Here is a 23,049-nt window from a genome sequence, read left to right on the forward strand (position 1 = left end):
AACGTCGACAGGTTACTTGCTCTTGAAGAAGAGGCTATACGTTACCCTAACAAGGTTCCGTATCTACATCTTACGGAGGATTTATATCAACAGCACAGGGTCTTAACAGTAGAACACTTGCAAGCATATCCCTTATCACATGTACTCCTCTTTTATAATACGCCTTTTAGCGTTTTTCTTTAATGTTTTATAGCTAATAGAACGTCCTCTCAACGTACATACTCGCAGACCAGAAAAGTGGTGCATCATTTCTGATCGCACTAATTCTTTTCGAAGTGTCTAAAGCTATGTCTGACGTACCCGTGAACAATACATTTGTAGCCTCAAATGTATGCGGCAGAATGGCGGATCCATAAGGAGAGTGCTCTTCCGCAACCGCATTCCGCTAAGATTCGCGCTACCTTCAGAGTACGGTGGTTTGAATAGGTACAAAGCTGATCATCATACACGCATGCATTCCCGTCACCAAATGCGCTAGGTGGAGTCCTGCGCAAGCAAGCGAGAGAATGTACGAGCCGTATCACAGCCGACTGCAGTGGCGGAAGGCTGGCTATTCTAATGAAAGACGGCACTCAGGAGTGGCTCTAGACATTAATTACGTCAAAGGACTAAAGATTAGAGCAGAATGTAGAAAGCGCACAACAATCGGCGCTTCGAAATTCCAAAGTTCAGAAAATTAATGCGTCAAAGAACGAACAGCTTTGAGAGAGTGGTTAGTACATCAACTAAAGAAGCGGTGGCTTAAGAGGCACCGTTCACACTGTAGGTGGAAATGTTGGTTCCGTTTTAGAGAGTGGTAAGGATAAGGACCTCTCTGAAATGGGGTACCAGTCCAGGTGAATATCAAGTTCACCATAAACATATTTTAGGTGTAAAGTGATCTGGATGAAATTCACCCGTGTAGATACAACCGGTTCGACGGTGCAGTTCATCATTCGCGCTTTCCACAAACTCTGCATTCTCATGAGAAGAAAAGATGTCGAAAGGTACATTATCATCAGAGGTCGGCAGCAGTTATCGCACGGTATGAGTGTTTATTTCGAAGTCTTTCTTTAGAGTCCGTCGGAGAACATCCCAAAATTGGGTGGTGTCATTGAAGCTAATAAAACAATCTTCAATTGTCTCTGGCACATCAGAAAGACGGCAATTAATAGAAGAGACAAAGATACGTAACCTTTTTCTGTAGCCATGTTTTTACCGGTAAGGTTTCACTATGAAGTTTATAAAAGAATGTTTCGCAGCAAGGCGATATATACATTTTACGAACCCGCTAATGAACCAAATCATAAGCCTAAACTTTTCCAGGAGTTCATTCGTGCTCTTGATACGCTGCCAAATGTCTCTATTATCGTCGATACAATCTTTTCAACACTGGGCTTATCCGTGCAGAAAAACGCTACATCATCTACATAAGCTAACACCTTTATCTCATTACCCAGTAAATTGAAGCCATGGATGTAACTCGACTGAATTACGCTTAAGCATAGCGGTTCCAGGTAAATGACGAAGGGTATAGTGGGGACATCGGGCATCCTTGTTTTACCGAAGAGCAAATAGAAACGGGTTCGGAGAGATGGCCATTAATAACTAAACGAGTAGCCTCTTGTGTCCCCGCTCATAGCCTCATTGTCTCCGCTTTTCAGTGACTCTGCACAACTGCTGAATGTTTTGTTGGGTTGCATGTTAATGTAATAAGTACCATGAAAGAAAAAAAAACACGAAAAGAGAAGCGGTAGATTGGCGGTAGCACTTACGAGTGCCACGTTGCAGACCCTGGTTCGATTCCCTGTCGTAGTACCTTTTCTTCTTATTCACGTAATCTGTTTTTCGTTTGTTTTATTATTGCGGCACGCGGCGAAACACTTCTTGCCACTTATATCGGATAATGGCGAACAACAGCAGCAGCGCGTCCTCATTTCTGCTCGACATCCAGTTCTATTGCGCCGTCGGGTCATGTGTACAAGTACGGTACGTTTCTCGCGTTATTTCTACACTACGTTTATTTTATATGTGCTCTGTAAAACATGTAAGTATGGCGCAATAACCCTACTAAAACGCGTGACCCACGGTCCGATGCATGTGGCTGTCCGGCAGCCATGAGAATGTATTGCTTCCTCCCATCCTGCCTTGTCAGATGTACGCAAGTGGCGAAAAAGGCTTTCGTCACGGGAACACGGCCGACGACAAAAAACGAAACGAGAGAAAAAAAAATGTGGATGATTGTACAACCAAGCACAGCAATTACCGCAACACTGACAAAACGGCCGACTTGGGATCATTTCTGTTCAGATTCCTGCCGAATCACTTTTGCCGATTTCGGCGTTTCTAAAAATCATCTTTCTGCACTTTATCTGCGTTCTACTTTACCTTTTATCTATAACGTATTCAACACAATCACTGCATGTGTCGTTAGAAAAGCGAGCGCTCAGCTGCGTTAGCACTGATTACGATTGAAGTGCAGCCACGTTAATTCTACATCACGTTTGCGGAGAACCCCTTCTGTACATAGTTCACTACTTGAAGTAGACGAAACAGTATCAAAATAGACGTGGATATATGCGGACACAGCCGAAATGCTATTAAACGTATGCACAACCACGACGTCTCATACAATGCATTAACTCGCGCTACCAATTTTTAAGTTTTGATTAGTGGTCTCCACATGCATAGTGGTATGATTAAAGCAGTCTCTCGAAGAAGCGTCAAAAAAGAGCTGCCTTAAGCGACAAAGCAAATGGTACGATAAGGGTCACTCGCGCCTCTTCGTGAACGAAAACTGAAGGCGACTTCAAGAGTGGTCAGTGGACCTATGCTGTTTGGAAAAGAGTTGCGCTTCTCTAGTTTCTGGTTAGTTGCCGTTTCTGTTAATCTGTGAATTGAAGTTTATACTTCAACATCTTTGTAATTGTGAAATGCTGCAACACGGGCGCATTTGCACCAATCACTTGTGTGGATCGGTAGCGGGGTATAATTGTATCAGTGGTCTATATTCGAGAAGCACACGTTGTCATCGTATCGCATTGAAGTTCACCGAATGGTATAAATTTTTCTTGGCAATCATCAACGTTATGAAAGAAGATGCAGCAGTTGTTGCAGCAGGGATGAACACGCCGATCTGAGCCGTGGGCTGCACCGACTCGGGCACTTCAACGCACACAATTAGCGCTGACGCGAGGGAAGCATGTATTTAGGGGTTCAGGATGCGCATGCCCGGTGATCTTCATGTGAAACATGCAAAAACCAATAAAATACGTTGGACATACTCCAATAAAAACACTGCCGGATCCATCGAACGTGCCTGTCAGAATAGTCGGAGGTAAATGTCGGACGTAAATTTAGCCAAAGCCAATTATTTTTGCCAGTCATTAGCTTATCTGGTACCTACTTTACTGAACCAGCATAGGTAGAGAGAGAGAGAGAGAGAGAGGGAGGGAGAGAGGGAGGGAAGGAAGGAAGGAAGGAAGGAAGGAAGGAAGGAAGGAAGGAAGGAAGGAAGGAAGGAAGGAAGGAAGGAAGGAAGGAAGGAAGGAAGGAAGGAAAGGCAGGGAGGTTGACTAGACTTCGTCCTGGAGGGGCGGGGGGTATTCTGTAAGCGTCCATCTAGCGCACATGACCATTTAGTCTGCTGCTGTAGTGCTGATTGGCTGGAAGCACCTGTCTCTTTGTCACGTGTACCTCAGCCCAGCCAATCAGAGCTTCAGCAGCAGACGAAATGAACATGCTCGCTAGGTGGACGCTTACAAAATACCCCCCCCCCCTCCTTTTTCTGTTTGCTATCCTGAACGTGAGGAGAGAGAGAGAGAGAAGGCATGAATCTATATCATTCACACGCGCTAAGGTCCAGCGTATGCGCAATAGGACACTCAAGTATGTCGCCTTCATGAACTGCAGAAGAGCTGCAGAAGAGCACGTGTGGCTTCCTGGGCGGATCACCTGTGAGGCCAAGCTTCCAAGGCCTTTGCCTTCGTCAAAGGCCGATCGTACAATCTACTCCAAGCACACAGGAGAGTCTAGCGTTGTTTGCAGAATTGAGAACAGTAGTACGGTATATGGTCGATGGTCACTTCACATCATCATAGCTGCACGAGATAGTGAAAGCTACTCCACCCACAGCAGCAGTGCTGCGTCACGTTGTAAAATATTTATTCGTAACTGCAGTTATAAAGATGGATCGACACTGTAAAGCGACGGTTGGAGTTCTGCGGAGTATTCCAATGACTAAAGAGATATTACGCGCGAGACGGCGAAGCTCTCTCGGAGCGTTTACTTTTGATAAAGGTATAATAAAGAGCGCCGGTGCTCCAGTGGGGGCAAATCGGGCAGCGTCATTGGTGAGATGGTTCCCGAGGGGGCCAGAATGTCCCTGAAGCCGCTGAAATATTATGTTACGTCCTCTATCAGCAACGAAATAACAAATTTAGTTGATTTGGAACACACATTGGTCGTAATTTCCACATTGTAAACTTCGAATGCTTTGAAGGACTGTCTTAGAGTCACAGAATATTTTGGTGATAGTAAAGTAGTTCGTTTTCTATGTATTCCACAGCGGCGCGAAGAGCAGTAAGTTAGGAACTCGTGGATGATCGTGACGCTGTGAAGTCTTGAACTTGATGACCGATCAAGATTGGATAGCAAATGCGCCGGTTGAACTTCCCGATACTGAACCGTCCGTGTAAACATGGACTTGGTTTGCTTATGAAGTATGTGAAAGCTCCAATGTGATCTGATTGAGAGCCGCAACAGACAGGCTAGTCTTCGCAATTCCTGGAATCGCGAGGTACACAAGAGGCTTTTTCAGGTAGTACAAAGGAGATGGCGTTCTTGCTGCAGGCGATAATCCAAATTACATAGAGTGCTCGTTAGCCACAAATGCGTTGAAAAGCACTGCCTTGGGTCTGTTCTCTGGCAAGCGAGAGAGATAGTGGTCAGGAGCTTTGGAGACAAGGCGAAAATTCGCCCGGAGTGCGTTAACAGCAACATATGTCATTATTGGGCTCAGTGGCATATAACATCTCATAACATCTCCAGCGATGGCAATTCCTACTTGCGATATAGCACACCAGTGCTCGCAGCGCTGGCCAACACTAACATCCGTGTCCTACAGAGCATTCAAGGTGACGCCCTTCTAACATGTCTAGGGGTACCTCGGTGTGCTTCAATCGTAGCTACTGAAGAAGCTGAACAGCGACCTCACGATGTGCACGACATTGTCACCACTATCCTCCCTTTTCCTAACTTCTAATATGCTGATCAAATGTTTCACTATTTTGCGCATTCAGTACATAGAAATATTTAACTTGATGGTCACATTGTTGAATAGAAATGCTGTTTCGTGGGCAAATCCTATTGCGATGGTTCAATCAATTTTATTTCCTAATGCATTGTCCCCACAATATTTTATTATTCCTTGTGTTCTGTCACCTGCCAGTGGCTCCTTGGCTCCGTCAACCTGCTTGACACCGCTTTCTTGCCAAGGAGGCCACCAACATGTGTATATTCTGACACATGTCGCCATCCTCTGAACCAATTCTGAGGATTGCGCTGGTTCCGAGATATGCGCCGTCAAACTTGCGGTAAAAATGCGCTGTTGTCCCACTTACTTTTTTAGTAAAACACTGTTTTACACATTGAAGCACAAACGTAACTGGGACGCCAGTGCATTCCGTCGGACACTAAAAATCATTATTTTGAAAATGGCGTAGTCCTGAGAATTCGTTCTAAGTGAATAGATATGACTTATAATACTCGCTATAGATACAATTCGTAGATGGAAATATGTGCCGTGAGGTAAATATTTAAAAAGGTAATTAGGATAAATATGTTATTTACTGAATTAAGCATTTTCATTTCTCGTATAAGTAATGGCTGCCTCATCGAGTAATTTGGATCAAGGGTCTGAATTGTGCTATCTGCCACAGGCAATATAAAAAAAATTTGTGCAGCTAAAAAGCACCCTGTATTAAACCCCAGACGCATCCCAGCACATTTAAGCACATATGCTTAAATGTTGCGTGCTCCATGCCATAGCGTTGAGAGCCCGCATTCTGCATTTTACATTTTGTGTGTGAGTGTGCAAAAGGGTTTACGCTAGGTATTTAAATCTTGGAAAACTTTCTTTGCTTGGAAAGCCTACTGGCACGCCTGTAAACTCTCTCCATCTCCTATACCACGTGCTCGTGCTTTTGCCTGCCTCCCTGCAGCGGGTTGATGATTCCCCATAAGCCACCTTGAGCCTGTAGGGATTGTCGAGATCCTGCCGATTGTTCGCCACGACGACCGATAAGCAACCACCGATACATGACGCTTCAGCTATGGCGTTGGCTAACTGGTCCGGTGGTGCTGCGCGTACATCGCCAAGGCTTCATATGTTGGTGGAACTTACGATCACGAGAGAGACTGTCCCGCGCCAGCGCAGCATGCGCGTGTGCGCGAGGTGTGTCCCGCCAGTGAATCTGGTGTGTCCCGCCAGTGAGGTGTGTCCCGCCAGTGAACCGCCAGTGTGTCCCGACAGTGAATCTTGCAAGGCGGCGCCAAGCGACGGAAGCGTCAAACGCGCTGCTTCTCCGATGGGAGCTGCGCACGGTAAAGAAAACGGCGATGAACGGAAGCAGATATGGCGACCGGCAATTGGCCTTCGGCCTCTAGGGCAAGTCAGCCGAGGTCAGCTTCAAGACTTTTCATCTCCTACCAGTGAAATCATGTGGTTTCAAGACATATAGTTTTGAACGCTGACCTAAGTTCCGTATTCTCCAAAGGTCATAAACGCCAGAGACTGCATGTGCTGAGGTATGCCATCATACTGCTGCTTGCTTAAAGGGGCCATGACACCAAATTTGCGAGCTTAAATTATGTATGCAACGTTAAAAGGTATGTGTCCCACGGCAATTTGACAATATTTGAGTGCTTTCAATGCCGTAGAAATACTGCGTTACAATGCCATGTAACACATTATAAAAAGTGGAATATTCTGAAACGTACAACACTAACCGGCATTTATGAACCGACTTTGCTTAAACTGGTCCAGAAGCACATATGGTATGATCAATGCATTGGTAAGTGTAACACAGTATAAAAAGTGGAATATTCTGATACGTACAACACTAACCGGCATATATGAACCGGCTTTGCTTAAACTGGTCCAGAAGAACATATGGCAAGGTAGATATACCTGGTAGCGAAGCTTCCATAGAAGCCCATACGTTCAAAACATGGCGGGTCATCGGCGGTTCATGGGCTTAGCGCCATCTGTGTGACGAGGGAACACTTCCGGCGTAAGAAAAAATAATGTGACGTCATATCCGTTAAAACAGAAGTGACGTCATTTTGTTCTCAAAGGCGCGAAATTTGTTTTTGGAGGCCGGCCATTACAGCTGTATATTCAAATGCCCCGCCATTCGGCTTGATGGGCGTTCCGAGCTTTCAGCGCGGAAAGCGATGCAGGAAAAGGTCAGCCGTACGGGTGTCGAAATCGCATCCCTGCACTAAACATACTTTCTTTGGAGGCCGACTAAAGCTTTGGGCGTAGAGTGCACGTCCTTTCGTCGGACTCGAAGCCCGTCGGCCAGCGCTGTCGCACGAAAACAACTAAAGTGAACAATTATTATCTGGCGGTCGCAACTTGCTTCTTTTGACTGAACAGGTTAAGAAACAATGAAACTACCCGCGTCACCAAATTTAGGCAAACGTCGATAAGCAAAACAACACAACATGTGAGGGAGGCGTATTGCAACAGGTGAGCGTTACGAGCGCGCCTTTCTGCACACTTCAAGAGCTGCATTGCATTGCAAGTGATGGCGGCGTGAACGCCCGCCGCTGTCGATGGGCGCTTTTGCGATGGGCGCTGAAGAAAGGTATTTATTGATAATAATCAAGTGAAACAGAATTGTCACTTCTTTTCTCGCCATGCGTATATAAAATTGATTAGGAACTTTATTTTCGTTGAATGAATCTCTGTGTCTCTCTTTAATTATAAAACGCTTTTTTTTCTTTCCCAATGTCTATTCCCTCCAAACATAGTCGCGCTTCAATCGCTGCTCCCATAACCACCCTTGCTGATGTCGGTGACAATTTGTTTTGAACCACTTTTCGCCCGAAGCTTCGCGACCTATGTGAATCGACCTTGCATAAGGAATGATGAATACATTGGCATTTATTACGGAATTTCAAGCGACCTAAATATTTCGGGATGCTGTAGGGTAAGCTGCTAGAAATATTATGTTTTTGCCCACCCAAAAAATGATTCGTTGCATTAAAGAAACTTTGGTGGCCTATAATACTACAGAGCCCTCTAATACGGCATCTCTGCAGCGCCTGTGCTGTTTCGTGGAGTTAACTTTTTTTTTTTCAATACTGCAGGCCAATTTGGCCCATGCAGGGGAATAAATGTATCGTAATATGTATCGTATGTATCGCATCGTATAAATGTATCGTGTGTACGATACATTTATAGTAGTTGCAACCGAACAAATGATTATCGTAAGAACAAAGAAATGTTGAAACAACTTAACAAAGCTTTCTACATTCAGTCAATTCAGCAGATCACTTTTTATGCACGAAATTAGAAACGAAGGGAAATAGAAATATTCACCACGAGTGGGTCTCAGGCTTAAGCTATACTAGCGTCAACGATTCTCACCTTGGGCGAAACAGGATATTCACGTTTTTCCTTGACGTTTCCAACTACGATGCTTATGATCGTAGCACTCATGTAATTTAAATATACAAGGTGCAAAATCCTGACTAACTTCCATCAGATTCTCATTTTTCACGCTACAGAGGAGGTTAGGGAGCAAGGTTCAGTTTGCACTTAAACTTAACAAACACAGCGCAGAATCAAAACAACCTCTCCACACTGGAAGGGTGTCTGTGACTAACCACGTTAACCTTAATGGAAAGTAAACAATTCCGACGGAAGCGTTGCTGTGGCAGACGGAAGTTAGGTTCTGGGTACGTCTCGTACCATTAATATTAATGGGTTCAGTGTCGAGGGCTCTTTTTTTCTGCGTGCTGTCCGAAACAGCAGACATTCCAGTAGCGGCATGCTATCGAAACGCTGCTCTTTCCCGCGAATAGAGTGCTATCCCACCACACAACATTAACGATACCAATAAGCCTGACCTCTCCAGTTCTCTCGAATGGCAACTGGTTTTTATGCTTCTCCGATAAACTCGCTACGCAACAAAGGTCATCGGGTGCTTGAGAGGCCGTCATGTCCGCCACGGGATGGTCATTAAACGGTAATAATGAAGGGAAAAGGCCTCGTTTATTAGTACTTAACGACTATAGCCACGCCCATGCGGTTGCGTCACAACAACCTCACGCTGCCTCTCTTATTACGTCCACGTATAATTAAAAGGCTCCTGAGAATTCGTGGCCGGTCGTGAAAATGAAAACGGAGCTCGCGACACCAGCTCCCGACTTTTAGACCCACGCACCGCGCTGGGAGGTCGAAGCATGGCTTGCGTCATACTGTGATCACGCCAACGGTGGCACCAAATTTCTACATGTATTTGTGTCTCGCGTTTTTAGCAAGGACCGCATGACCTTCTGCGTCGTTCCTGAGCCCCAACTAGTTGCATACGCTTGCTGCAGCAGCTGCTCCGTATTGTTTTATTCCTTTCTTAGCATCGCTTCACAAGCCCTCCAAGTTATGCTGACACTATAGAGAAATTGCACCACTTAGCGCAAATCAGATGACGTAAACGGTACGACCTTCTGTGGGCAGTGTCGAAGTCCTCGGGCTGTTCACAATTCCTCGTGGTCCCTCTTGCATCCGCCAGTCAAGGTGCTTTATTTTTCACTTCATCTGCTTTGCAGCCTCCACACAAATGGGTCTACTAGATGAGGCTGGAGACATATCAGCCTATGCGTACTACATAGCTAATAGGGCAACAGGGCTTAAACTGACGCTAAAGAGAAACAGTTCATCTATTTATACTGATAAAGCCTTCTTTCAAAAGACTATTTTCATTGATTTCGCGTTAATAGGTTGATTAGTAAAAGATAAAAGGAACGTCAAAGTTCTTTTTTTTTTCATTTTGCGATGAAACCCCAGCGTCACTACGTCAGCACGTTGTCACAAATTTCAAAGTATATTGTCGTATTCGGGCCAACGTTGGCTCAGTGAAGGTTCCCGAAACTTGCCATGATCACTCTGACTTTTTTAGCCTACAATGTAGTCCATCGTTACGATAAACAATCAGCGACGCCCTAGCAGAAGCAATCGAAATATTTCACGTTAGGGTGAATTGGTGCGGAAACTTCTCGGCAGCGTCGCCACCCGTCTTCACCCTCTGCGCCTTTTCTGAGTTCCTCTTCTCGAGGTCAGAGCGGCGTTTTTGCTATTGCAGAAGGGTAATTTACTAGTACAGCTCGAATTACTTTTTCACTTAAGTGTCTCTTTGATGCCTTATTTGGGCCAATTGCCAGCCAAGAATTCGCCAAGAAAGATCTCACCGAACCAGGGCTGATGGCCCTAATGTCCATCATGCGCCTACTGGTGTTGAAATACACAGGTTAACGCGCCAAAATTGCCACCCTGCCGATGACGTAGAGCAGGGGCCGTGCTATAGTGTATCAATATGAGGCCGGGTGATAACCGTAAATTTGAAACAGCTTATCCGATAGCACTCTGGTATTTTCAGGTATCCGTAATTGCCACGAAGTAATGATCCACCTGGCTAACACATGTGGTTCAAGACCAGTTTACACACTTCTCCATTAGTATGGCATATTATTCAGCATTGCACTGATTTCACAGTGTTACGTACTCCTTCAAACATGTCTTCTCGTACCTGCATTTCGAATCTCGAAATCAAACACCAATAGATATATAGTTTTGGCACATTTTCGCTTTTTGTAGGGGTGTTTTTTTGAAATACGGGATTTTTTTGTTTTCAAAATTATTTGTGATGTTTCCGTTTGTTAAGTCGAAAATATTTAGGTTGCACTTCTTTTTTTCTTAATTTGCTTACTATATGTATACGAAACAGTTATGTATAGCACGTGCAATTTATATGCCCACTCATTTATCGAATTTTTCCACACAGAATCTTTGATGTTTTGTCATCTATTGTCTACGAGCAATTTCGACTTTTGGGGTCGCAATATTGGATGTCGACGTGATTTACTCTGTTTCGCTACCCGTAGCCTGCCGTATTCTGTTCTCGCTTCACAATATTGTGAATATAGATGCTCTTCGCTGTTCTCTTATGACTTTGTAAATGCCTGATCACCTGGAAATTGGGAGCCCGATCTGTTTTAACTTATAAATTAACTCATTATGCGGGACAACGTGAAATGCTTTAAAAAAGTATAATAGTATTAGGTCTACTTGGCTACATTTATCAAGTACTAGTAGAAGCAAGGAAATGAACGACTGTGGGTAACAGTGTGACTGTTGGGAGCCCTTCTCTGAATCTGTGGTGAAAGGGCGTTAATACGCCGTGCTTTTCTAGAAATTCAGAGATTGACATTGCCACGATGTGCTCGATGGATTTGCTAGATGACGACGAGAATAAATTGGACGGTAGATAGTTCGGAACGGAAGGTGGATCACCCTATTTTAATAATAATATTAGAACGACGATTTACAATCGAGCAGAATAGTAGTGTGTCTGATTGATGCCCGAGAAACAACCACCTAAAACTTGGCTAAAGGGTCAACATATTTCCGAAGAAAAGCATTAGTTGTTTAGCATAAGTGATTTGTAAGCTAGCAAATTTAAGTGATGAGGCGCATCACTTAAATTACGTTTTATAAAGCCTAATGTTTTGTTTGCCGAAGCTACTATTGGTGACATGCATGCACCAGGTTAAATTATGTAATAAGGTGACCCCTAAGCACTTATATGATCCCAATGTTTCCACGCTGGCGTGACCGACTATGTAAGGGAAAGAAAGGTGGTTGAATAGAGTTAACCAATCTTCAATAGAGTAAACATTATTTTAAAGATCTTGGTGGTGAGGAAAATTAGTGATAGTGCGATAAACGACGCAGTCGTCACAGGAACATACGAATCTGCCATGACACGTGTAACGGTAAGTCATTTATGTATATTAGTATCAACAGGGGTCCCAGTACTGACCCCGGGGGACACTGGACTTTACTGGTCATTTTCATTTCTCTGCTGTCGGTCGCCCCACTGTTATTCTTCATTTCTTACTACACTATATTTCTTATGATAAGCCGCACATCAAAGTTACAATGGTGATTGCACTCTTTCTTGAAAAACGTGCCCAGCTTGCGCCGGCGAGCGGACGACGCCGCTGCGAAGCCCGACGTGCCACCGCCGACGAGGCACGCTCCCGGTGCCCGCACGCAATCGCGCAGTCGTACACGGCGCCAGCGTCCAGCGATGCCTTTCTTCCAATAACGGAGGCCCTCGTTCCGGAAGGACGCTGCTTCGTCGTGAGAAAAGGCCCAACTGCTCCTTGGACTGGCTCGCGCATGCCAGCGCTATCTCCAATGTCGATCATTCCATGGAGACCGTTCATATGGCGGACCCAATTATAGATCGCGTTACGCTCTTGTGCTGACGACCCTTCGCAGCGAACAGAGCACGATGCCGTCGCTCGGCCGAAGAATGCAAGCACCTCTCTCCCAGAAGCCAAAACGGAACCGCCTCATCACCGGGAATTGTAAGCAGCTGCGTTGCCGTATACCAGCCATGACTTGCCGTAAGCGAAACCAGTGTGAACGATACTAATGATTGTGATTGTGTAACTGCAACACGCTCCCAGAATATTCCGCTGGTGTTGTAACTAATAGCCTTTCCGTGCATATATAGTAGCAACACGGTACGTGATTATTTTTATCTTCTTCCTATGCAACTGAAGTACTTTCTGCATCATTATCTGCGATAGTAATCTATTTACACCAAACAGAAGGGAACAAGGAAAAAATCTATTCGCAAGGGTACTGCCAGTTCACCATGCGCTTTTATTATTTGTCTCTTTTAATTCGATAGTAAACGGGTGGGTGGTGCAAAAAGTCGCAGTTTCGCAAGAATCGATTGCGATAGCAAATTTGTAGACAGCTAAACGAAGTAAGCATAGTAGTCTTATCGGCCGTATAAAGTTGCAAACATTCGCTTACAAACTAAATTAACAAGCGCGGTGTCGCGCGCGCGCAGGTAAACATGAACCCATCGCCCTCCATGACCGCGGAAACTCGCTGTCAAAACGCTGGAGTGAGGAAGCGCGGCTGCAGAAGCGAGCGAATTTACCTTTGTGCTGTCTCTCGACTCAACGTGCACTAAACGTCGAAAGCACAGTGCACACGAAGCTACCGGCGTTCGGCGCACTTTGTCCACATCACAGATCGCTTTGAAGATGAGGCCCGTGCGGGTGCGCACTGCCGCCACATCGGAGATCGCTTTCCAGACACGGCGGCCACGCCGTAAGCTGCACCCGCCGCACTGGCCGCCCCCCCCCCCCCCCCCCCCGTACCTTGCTGGCGACAGAAGACGGCGCGCATCCTCCCTCGCGCGCGTGAGATTGAGCCGCGATCGTCGGCGGACCCTCGCAAGCTTTCACTCGCACATACAGCGTACGGTGCGCGGCGACGATGTTATTGTGTTTGGAGATTACACGGAACATCATGGAGGCAGCGGCGGCAGAAATGCGCCTGGAGTGTCCATGTAATTGCTATCGCAATAATAAAGCATAGTATACAGGGTGTCCCAACTATCATGCACCAAGATTTTAAAATATGCAAATGCCACGTAGCTGGACAGAACCAAGGGAATGTTGTTTGCCGTCGCTTGGAGATACTCAGATTATTTATATTTCTATTTATCTATTATATATTGGTCTATATATTTATAGACCAATATGAAAAACTCCCGATGCAGCTTCTTGCTGCTCGATACGTGCTACATAACAGTGTTTTTCCGAACGTGAAAGCAGCGCGCGAATACAAGCAAAGTGCCTCGAGCGGCCAGTCGCGCGGCAATTTTTGCGTGCGTGGCATTTGCATATTTTTAAATCTTGGTGCATGATAGTTGGGACACCCTGTATACTATATGCCTTCAAAGCTGAAGGTGTCAGTAATTTAAATACAAACGTTGCTTGCACCTGTAGTTGATACGCTTCGGTGGTCACAGTTTTTGCGAACAGTGAACATCAACAACTATGTAATTACCATATTTTTTTTATTTTGCGACTGAGGTATATGTTTAATTAGAAACTCAAAGACAATAATATATTCGAAGGCAAGTCCATTTTGTGTGATTCCTCGGAAGCTCAGGCGTTGTGCCCCTTACAGTGGCAGTTGCCAGCCTGCTCTTCGCTTTCCCTTTTCTGTCAAATGTAATACGTTTTCCCATCAAATAATAATAATAATAATAATAATAATAATAATAATAATAATAGTTGTGTTCCAAGATATTCACCTATTGAATTTGGTACTCGGTACTCTAATCTCGAGCTACGGAACTAGAAATGTTAGGCGTAAGGAAGAAAGCGTTGTGGATTAGAGAGCAAAAGGGCGCGGCCGGTATTCTACATGAAGTTAAGATAAATGTAGTTGGTTTGGCCGTGTAATGCGTGCAGCAGATAACCGGTGGTATATTAAAGTTGCAAAATGGGTGCCAAAGACGGGAAGCGCAGTCGAGGATGGCAGAGAATAAGGTCATGTGAAGAAATCAGGAAATTGGCTGGTATAAATGGCGCAAGACAGGGGTAATTAGAAATCGCTGGGAGATGCCTTCGTCCTGCAGTGGACATTAATAGGTTAACGATGATTCTGCTGTGTTCGCATTCAAGGGCGAGAATCAAGGCCCAAAGACCGAAAAGAAGTACGGATCCGAGGGCCCGCATTTTCTAACATTCCATCTCATTCGTTTCGCCCTTCGTCATTGGCTTCAAACGTAACTCGCACACTGCAGCAGCACTGTTCTCGCTGAGATCGGATACTCAGTACTACGCTATGGTGGCTATAAGAGAGGTGGGAACATAGCGACTGGCAGCGCGCGGCTTCGAGTGTACGAGTAATCTATGACGACGATAGCGAGTGCTATCACGGCGTCTTAGATTTTAGTAGCTCAGAATACACCTTTATGGATAACATATCTAGATACTAAGGGAGCCTACGATAACGTATAGACAGGAAAATATCATAGGGTATTCTCAAGCACAAAGGCATTGATGACGATTTCGTGGAGCTGCTAGGGAGATATACAGAGACAACCGAGTACAAATGGTATGGGAAGGCCGAAAATGTCATCAAATGGTGGAAATTCACCGAGGAAGCAAGAATGTCCTCTGTCTTCATTGTTGTTCACGCTTTATGTTAAGGGCTTAGAAAGACGACTGGGAAGCAGTGAATTGGGTTTTGATGTATCTCACATCCGTAAAGGGCAAAAAGTGCTACAGAAGGCTCCCGGGCTGATCTATGCCGATGACATAGTGCTACTAACGGACAATCCAAGATATTTACAGACACTTGCGAGTATATGTGGCAATGCAGTGACAAATCTAGGCCTTAAGTTTAGCACAGAGAAATCAAGAATTATGATCTTTAATGAAGAGATTAGTAATTACGTGGTGTCAATTCAACAAGTCATACCCATGGTCAAGCAATATAAGTGCATCGGCGTATACATAAACAAAGGAAAGATTTTCTCAAGCACCCACTAAGATAATCTGAAAATAAAGTACAAGCGGAATGCAGCAATAATGAAACACAGATCACTGTGGGGCCACAGTAAGTATGAGGTGGTGCGTGGAATCTGGAAAGGAGTAATGGTGTCAGCGCTAACGTTCGAAAATGCCATTCTATGCTTAAAATCGGATATCCTGTCGGGGTTGGAAGTTAACCAAAGCTCAGTAGGCCGGTTGGCTTTGGGAGCCCACGGTAAAACCACAAATGAGGCAGTGGCAAGGTGACAAGGGTTGTTGCTCTTTTGAAGTCAGAGAAGCGCGGAGCAAAAGTAGTTTCGAAGAAAGACTCAGACATGGATGAAAATGAATGGGCAGCTAAAGTGGACAAGCATCTGTACATCAGAAGTGTGGACACAGAATAGAGAAAGAGGTCAAGAAAGTTCGCAACCAAGTACGGGGTAATTGAAAGTGTAAATAAACAACCAGGTCTCATCAGAAAAAGAGTGAGAGTAACAGAAACAGTAAATTCGATGCAAGTAACAGAAACAGAACAAAAAAGACTATGGATGTTTACAAGAATGGCAAGGAATAAATTAGAAGGGAAACTCTGTAAGATAACACAAAGGGCAATACCTTTCTATTTGAGCCTGGAGCTGGTTGCCTAAGGGAAAAAAAAACATAGCGGAGCAAATATTCGCCACACGATGAGGCATGTGTCTGCTTCAGCAAAACTACATCTCAATGGAATGCGAAGGTATTCACCTGGTGGGACCTGTATAGGTGACATACACATTCCAGAAACGCTTGTATTTAAAGTGGATGGAAGCATCAATGGGCCAGCAGTCGAGATAAGCAAGACACGTCTGGAATGTTGGTGGAAAAAAATTATGCGAATCCCAAGCACTGTGGGAATAGATGTAAGCGAAGCTTTCTGTACTGTTTGCGTTGACTGACGATGATTGGCGGTGATGTTTACGGCGAATGTTTTCCTTCAGCGTTTAGTGCAATACGAGAGTGGTGAGTTGATGTTAAACGTTGCCTTGCGTGCACCACTGCTATTTGTCTGCGTAGTATACAGAACACACAGCGAGACGTGTTTGTTTGAGGCGATGTCGTGCGTCATTGTTAATAACCTACGAGAAGGTTAGCACGCACTGTAATTGCCTCACACGGCGCAACGAATCGTGCCGGAAGTGCTAAATTTTAATTAGGTTATGGGGCTTTACGTCTAAAGCCCACAATCTCATTATGAAAGACGCGGCAGTGAGTGACTCCGGTTTAATTTTCCCCACCTGGGCATGGTAGAAGTGTTAAACTTTAATTAAATTATGGGGCTTTAGGGGTCAAGCCCACAATCTCATTATGACATACGCGGCACTGAGTGACTCCGTTTTAATTTTTCACCACCTGGGATTCTTTAACGTGCACCTGAACCTGAGTACACGATGGTTTTTTGCATTTCATCCCCTTCGAAATGCGGCTGCAGCGGTTGGGATCGAACCCGTGACATCAAGCGACGACATTGTCACAAGACTATCGTGGCAGCCACAGAAGTGTTTATGTGCGTCGGTCCTACCCCCCTCCTCTTTTTATCTCCTCTCTACAATTCTATCCAACTTCCCTCTGGACTGTTGCGCGTTAGTACAAAGGTAAGCGCGGCAGTTTCTGCAAATGCTTTTGCGGGAGGTCACGGATAATTACAGCTGTCTAGAGCGTATTGTGGCGACGCAATGTAAAAGTTCAAACGAGTTTCTCACGTCGCCTTTCCTCTCTACCGCGCTTTTGACATGTTGTAATGTTGACATGTTTGACATGTTGTAACAAGACGACGACGAAACAGTCAGCAAGCAAGCCACAGTGTTGGTGGTAACCACGCGCCCCGTGCTTGCGCTTGCCTGGATTTTGGCTGCTGGTCGTCCCGCCGCTTCTTGACGTTCGCCTGTCGTTTGTCGCCGTTCCTTGACGTTCACACGTCAATAAATCGCGCGGCATTTGGTGGAGGTGCTGAGTCCCCCGCACCAACCTGGAACTCCGCTCCTGGACACTCCCTTCGGTTCCTGCACCCATGATGGTCAACGACACCTCGACTCAGACTTACCCTTCGGCAGCGCCTGCCAGCTGCGGCGCCGTGTACCGTGAGCGGGATCCGCCGATCTTCAACGGCTCAGGTGACTCCGATGTTGAAGACTGGTTGGCGACATACGAACGGGTCAGCGCCAATAACCAATGGGACGATTCAACGAAGTTGACTCACGTCATGTTTTATCTCGCGGACATCGCGCAGCTGTGGTATCGCAACCACGAGACCGACATTCCCACTTGGTCTGTTTTCAAGACTTCCATTTCGGACGTCTTTGGTCGGCTTAGGGCCCGCAAGCTTCGCGCAGAGCAGCGCTTGCGTGAACGTGCGCAGCATCCAGGGGAGAATTACACGGGCTACATCGAGGATGTGCTTAATCTGTGCAACCGCGTCAACCCCACCATGGCGGAGGCGGAGAAAATCAAGCACATACTGAAGGGCATCGAGGACGACGCTTTTTAGATGCTGCTCGCGAGAAATCCCACCACGATCGCGGCACTCGTCTCCTTGTGTCAGAGCTTTGACGAGTTGCGTAGGCAGCGCACGATCGCCCGCCAAGCCCTCATGACGTCACACTATCCAGCTTGCACACCCTGCCGATCAACAGCCGCTGCTGTCTACCATCAAGGACTTTATCCGGGAAGAGGCAGCGCGTCAGCTTTCATTGCTACCGCTCACGCACGAGCCTTCGCAGTCTTTGGCTCCGGACCTTCAACACGTCATTCGGACCCAGGTTGCTGAGGCCCTCCCGCCTGTGACTCACCAACCACCCGTCACTGCGCCACTTACCTACGCTTCCGTCGCGGCCCGGCCCCCTTAACATCCTGCGCAGTATGCTCGACCTGCGATGCCTGTTTCGATGCCTGTATGTATATACACGCTCTTGACCACCTCACGACGCGGCGTGCAAGACAGCGACAGCAGCAGCAGCAGTGGGAAAGTCCAAGGAAGGGGCAAAGAAAGCGTCGCTTTAAGAAAGCACCGGCGTGATCGGAGCGGCGGGGAACTTGAGCGCCGGCCCCGCCCCTCCGGGTCTGCCAAGGAGCCCTGACGTTTCCGCTAGCGGCACCGTCATTGACTGCGGCCGCCCGACCGACACGGCAGTCGGGCGACCCGGTATGGCTATACATCCAGTGAGTTGAGCTTGTTTCCCACGATGCGATTTTCATCGCACCGCAAGTGCGATTTCACTCGCTTAATCGTCGTCGCAGGTGTCGACACCCCCTGTGCGACTGCGACCAAGCAGTTGGTCGCACCGATCGCAGCGAAAGCTGCGATTTTTCTTCGAAATTGCGCCGACAGCCGCGAGAGCTATTTCGCGTTTTTTTTTTTTTTTTAATGGCGTTTGTCGCTTAATAAGACCTGGACAGTGTAACGAAATGAATGGAGCCGTGTATTGCACAAGTGGTCCGTACCATCAGCACCAACAATCGAACAAGGCAGATATAAACTGGTAGATTAAATTCAGTTCTGTGATTTCTATGCATTTGTTGACAGGCTATATGTCTCTAATCAACCAATGATTTTTGTTCTTTTTGCACGTGTTGTCTTTGGGTGCTGATGGTTCGTACGTTTGCGAGCCTTTCGGTTATTTACAGACGCTGTTAGTTGTAAATACTACGAGATGTCACTCACTAGAAGACATGGCCATTGGTGTCGTCCCAACTTTCTGGTTGGTTGCGTACAAGCTACTAGCGGCGTACGAAAACGCCACAGTTGTAGCGTGGCATGCTTTTACGGACGAAGCAATTTAAAGAATATGCAACTACGGTCAAATGCTGTATCGAGGAAAGAGGCGTTTTTAGTTTACAAAACAAACGTATTATTTGCTCCTATTAAAGACAGGTCAATGATATCACAACGCACAGGGTCTTTCGTTACATTTGAAAAATTATGCGGCATATGCCACAAAATCTGGCAGCAAGCAACCCTGGGCGTCGCACTAGCCACATCGTTGAAGTCGCACTCATGTGAAATGAGCCCTCTAAAAATCGCATTGCGACGCGTATAAAAATCTGTGCACTCGTATACGAGTGCACAGATTTTTTTTCGCCCAAGTCGCAGCACGTGACACAACCTATGGTCCCGCGTGCGGCGTGAGATCCGACGCCGCATGTGGTCGGAACCTGTTGGGAGTCTGTCGGGTGCGGCTATTGGTGCGAATAGTCGTAAGACGGATCGCGCGCAAATCGCACAATGTGCCTCGCGCTTTGGCATGCGTCCGTTTCCTAATTATTAGAGCGTCAGGCCGCTATGCTGCGCGAACCGGGTTAGAAAGCAACCATCGTGAATGTAATTGAAACGCATAAGTAAATAAAGAAAGAAAGAAGGAAAGAAAGAAATGCATCATGTGGACCAATTTTCATGAGTTGTGGGATCGCGCCGTTTTTGACGACATCAATGAGCCCCTGCGCGCTCAATAGCGCTTATATACGTACATAGCTCGAAACCGCAGGAAGCGGCTAGCCCCCGTATTATAGAACTTTCCTCCACTGCATACTCCTCCTCGACTCGAGAAAGTAGTTGGTAGCGCCGCCTCTGACAGAAGTGGTCACTGCGCTTCATTCACGCCCCACAGCAATTCTTGAGGAGCGTTGCGTCAACTTCAGCCGAAGAGCAGCACTGTGATCAGCCCGGTGGAGTGGATGAAGAGCTTCGAGTCGAGAAATGTTTGAGAATACAGGAAAAGCTTCTCTTTAAATTCGCAGACCGAGCAAAACAGCTGTCGCGTGAGTTTTAAGCCTGGGGCGAAGCACGCGCCACCGCCCTTGCGGATACGGCGTATAGTTGAAATGACCGCTGCACTGTGCGACAATTGTGCGGGCGCACGAGCATATAACGAACAAAAAACGCTATTTCGACGCCGGTGTGTCGGCCACGACAGAGGCTATCAAGCCGCGTGTCGCGAGTCGGAGCTGTTGGCCACATCCCGCATACGAGCCAGAGCGCTGTAAATGGCGAATACAGGAGAGCACAGACACCAGCGCGCTGGTGTCTGTGCTCTCCCTTCGTCCTCTTGTTCAGCGCTGTTTCGTCTTCTCGTAAATGGCGAGACGAGAAAGTTTGCCGCTCATTGTCCGCTGCTGCGCGTGGCGACGGAAGCCGAAGCGGCTTCTTCCCTCATTACGAGCTTTTGTCTTCGCCTGCTCGCTCTGAGAGAAAATGCCTGCGCAGGGCAAATCGTCGTTTCTCCGCCGGCTGTTACGTAAGTGCCTGCCGCCGAGACTCGTTCGTGCAGCAACGTCTGGTCCGCGTAGTTGCTCTCGGTCATGACACTGTATAACGCAGTTTAAAGGTGCATATATATTGAGGATTTTCAGGCGTACGAGAACAACTGCTTCTTGTCGACAAGTGGCCCGCGTATAAATGTACGTTCTGCAGCCTGCGTAGTTAGGCAATTAGTAGCGATTATTTAGTTATCTCAGTTAATCAGTCTCTTAAGATACTGATTTCAAGGCCCAAACTAAGACACTTATAAAAGTAACAAATGCATTTACCTGCGCAATACTACCTTCTACAGTTTAGCTGTCGCACTCCGGGGGCTGCGGAATGTGAGAAAGCTTGTTTACTTATCCGGGGGTTCCTCCGCTAACGTATCTCCTGTAGCCCCCGCTATCACATTGGAATGTTAAGCACCGTGAATAAATCACTCAGGACTATCATTCGAAAAAAAAAAAAGAACATGTGGATGATCTTCTGTGTATCTATAGTTCTCCTGTCAAACACGTACGCCATGAATGAACCAGTATTATCCCAGCCTTGCTCTGGTGGCACGCAAATTGAGCATTCCGTCTTTCCTGGAGGTGGAAGGCATCCGTGGCCACGCTTCAGCTTCGCCTGGAGCAGCAGGTCCAATTGTCGGCTTTCGCACACTAGTTACCCCTGTGACAAAACTATAGCGAATTCCCGATTCTAGGCGAGAAGCGAAACCACTTCCTGCGCGAACTTAGCGGTCAAACCAAATAAGCAACATGTCACGTCTATGCAACCACAGGGTCACCGCGCGTTTTATTGATTCCCTCACGCCGTGTTTCCGAGCCACACTGGAGGAGTGAGCATACGGGCTCCAACGTGCTTTTATATTCCGATGGTTCTGCGTCAAGCGTGGGACGGCTAATCAACATTTGAAAAGTTAGCTCAAGATTGTTTACTCATTCGTGAATTAGGAAAAGCACTACGTCGCCACATTGCTGCTGACCACATGCAGTGGCTTTCGTACGAATCCGTGTTGCCTGTGTCTTTTTAACTCCGTGCATTTCACGCGGGACATCCTGCACTATCTCTGACGCTGCCGCACGAAGGCGAAAAAAACATTTGGATGTTCGTTTACAGTCTTGTCTAAGCATTGCTCCTAACGTCTGCATGGTACACTACGGCGCGTGCTGTTACTTCCGGCGCCACTTACGCCGTCTGCTCCGGACAGTTTCCAGGAAGCCCTAAAAGCGAAATCGCTTGACAGGCGTTCTCCCCTCACCCTACAACTTAGCTCATTTCCTTTCTTTCCTGGCAAAAGGTGTATGTGTGTGTATATATACGGGTGTTTCAGCGAACGCTTTCAAAATTTTTTAAAGGTTGCCTGTGGTGGATCACACAAGTCTAGTTCATGAGCTGGTCTACTCAAAGAGGAGGACATTACTTGCACAAAAATTGAAATGCATAATCGACTAATTAGCAAAAATTCCCAAATGAAGGTTTCAACTAATTACCTTATGGACCATATTGCAATTTAAAAATTCTAGCCGTGGAGTTCACAAGGCGATCCGCCTTGCGAACTCCACGGCTAGAATTTTGGAACGAATTCTCAGGAAGACACCACTTTCTAGATAATAATTCCCGAACTTTGCGGGGAAATGCATTGGCGTTCGATTCCCATCGCCGCTGGGCACCCACTGGTTCAAATGGGCACAAGCGTACGTACCCCGGCCTGGCGTTCGGCTTCCCACAGGGGTGATACGCTTGGGAAAAGGGTTTGCGCCTTAAGTTCCCGCCGAAACCCTCGGGAGCACAAAAAAAAAAAATGGAGGACGCTTAAGCTTCCCCTTTAAGAGTGGAACGCGATAGCGTTATCGGGCCCCGTTCGCATCACATTTTTCTTTGAGTAAACTTCATTGCAACAGAGAACGTGGGAAAGCCAGCTTACCAAGCTTATACCGATCCCTTTAAAATCGGCTTCACTTTAAACAGAAATGCATTGTAGGGAAGACGTTTGTCCAGGGGCAATATAAGTCGTCTTATATTAAAATGTGAAGGCCCTAGGATGTTTTTTAATTATTATTTTATTAGTTCTTTGCTATTGCCCCGACGCGCACGCGTATCCCAATTTCCCAATTTGACCTGCCGAGGATGCGAGCGCCATCTGGATATGA

This window comes from Dermacentor silvarum, chromosome 1 (assembly GCF_013339745.2).
Source record: "Dermacentor silvarum isolate Dsil-2018 chromosome 1, BIME_Dsil_1.4, whole genome shotgun sequence".
Lineage (NCBI taxonomy): Eukaryota > Metazoa > Arthropoda > Arachnida > Ixodida > Ixodidae > Dermacentor > Dermacentor silvarum.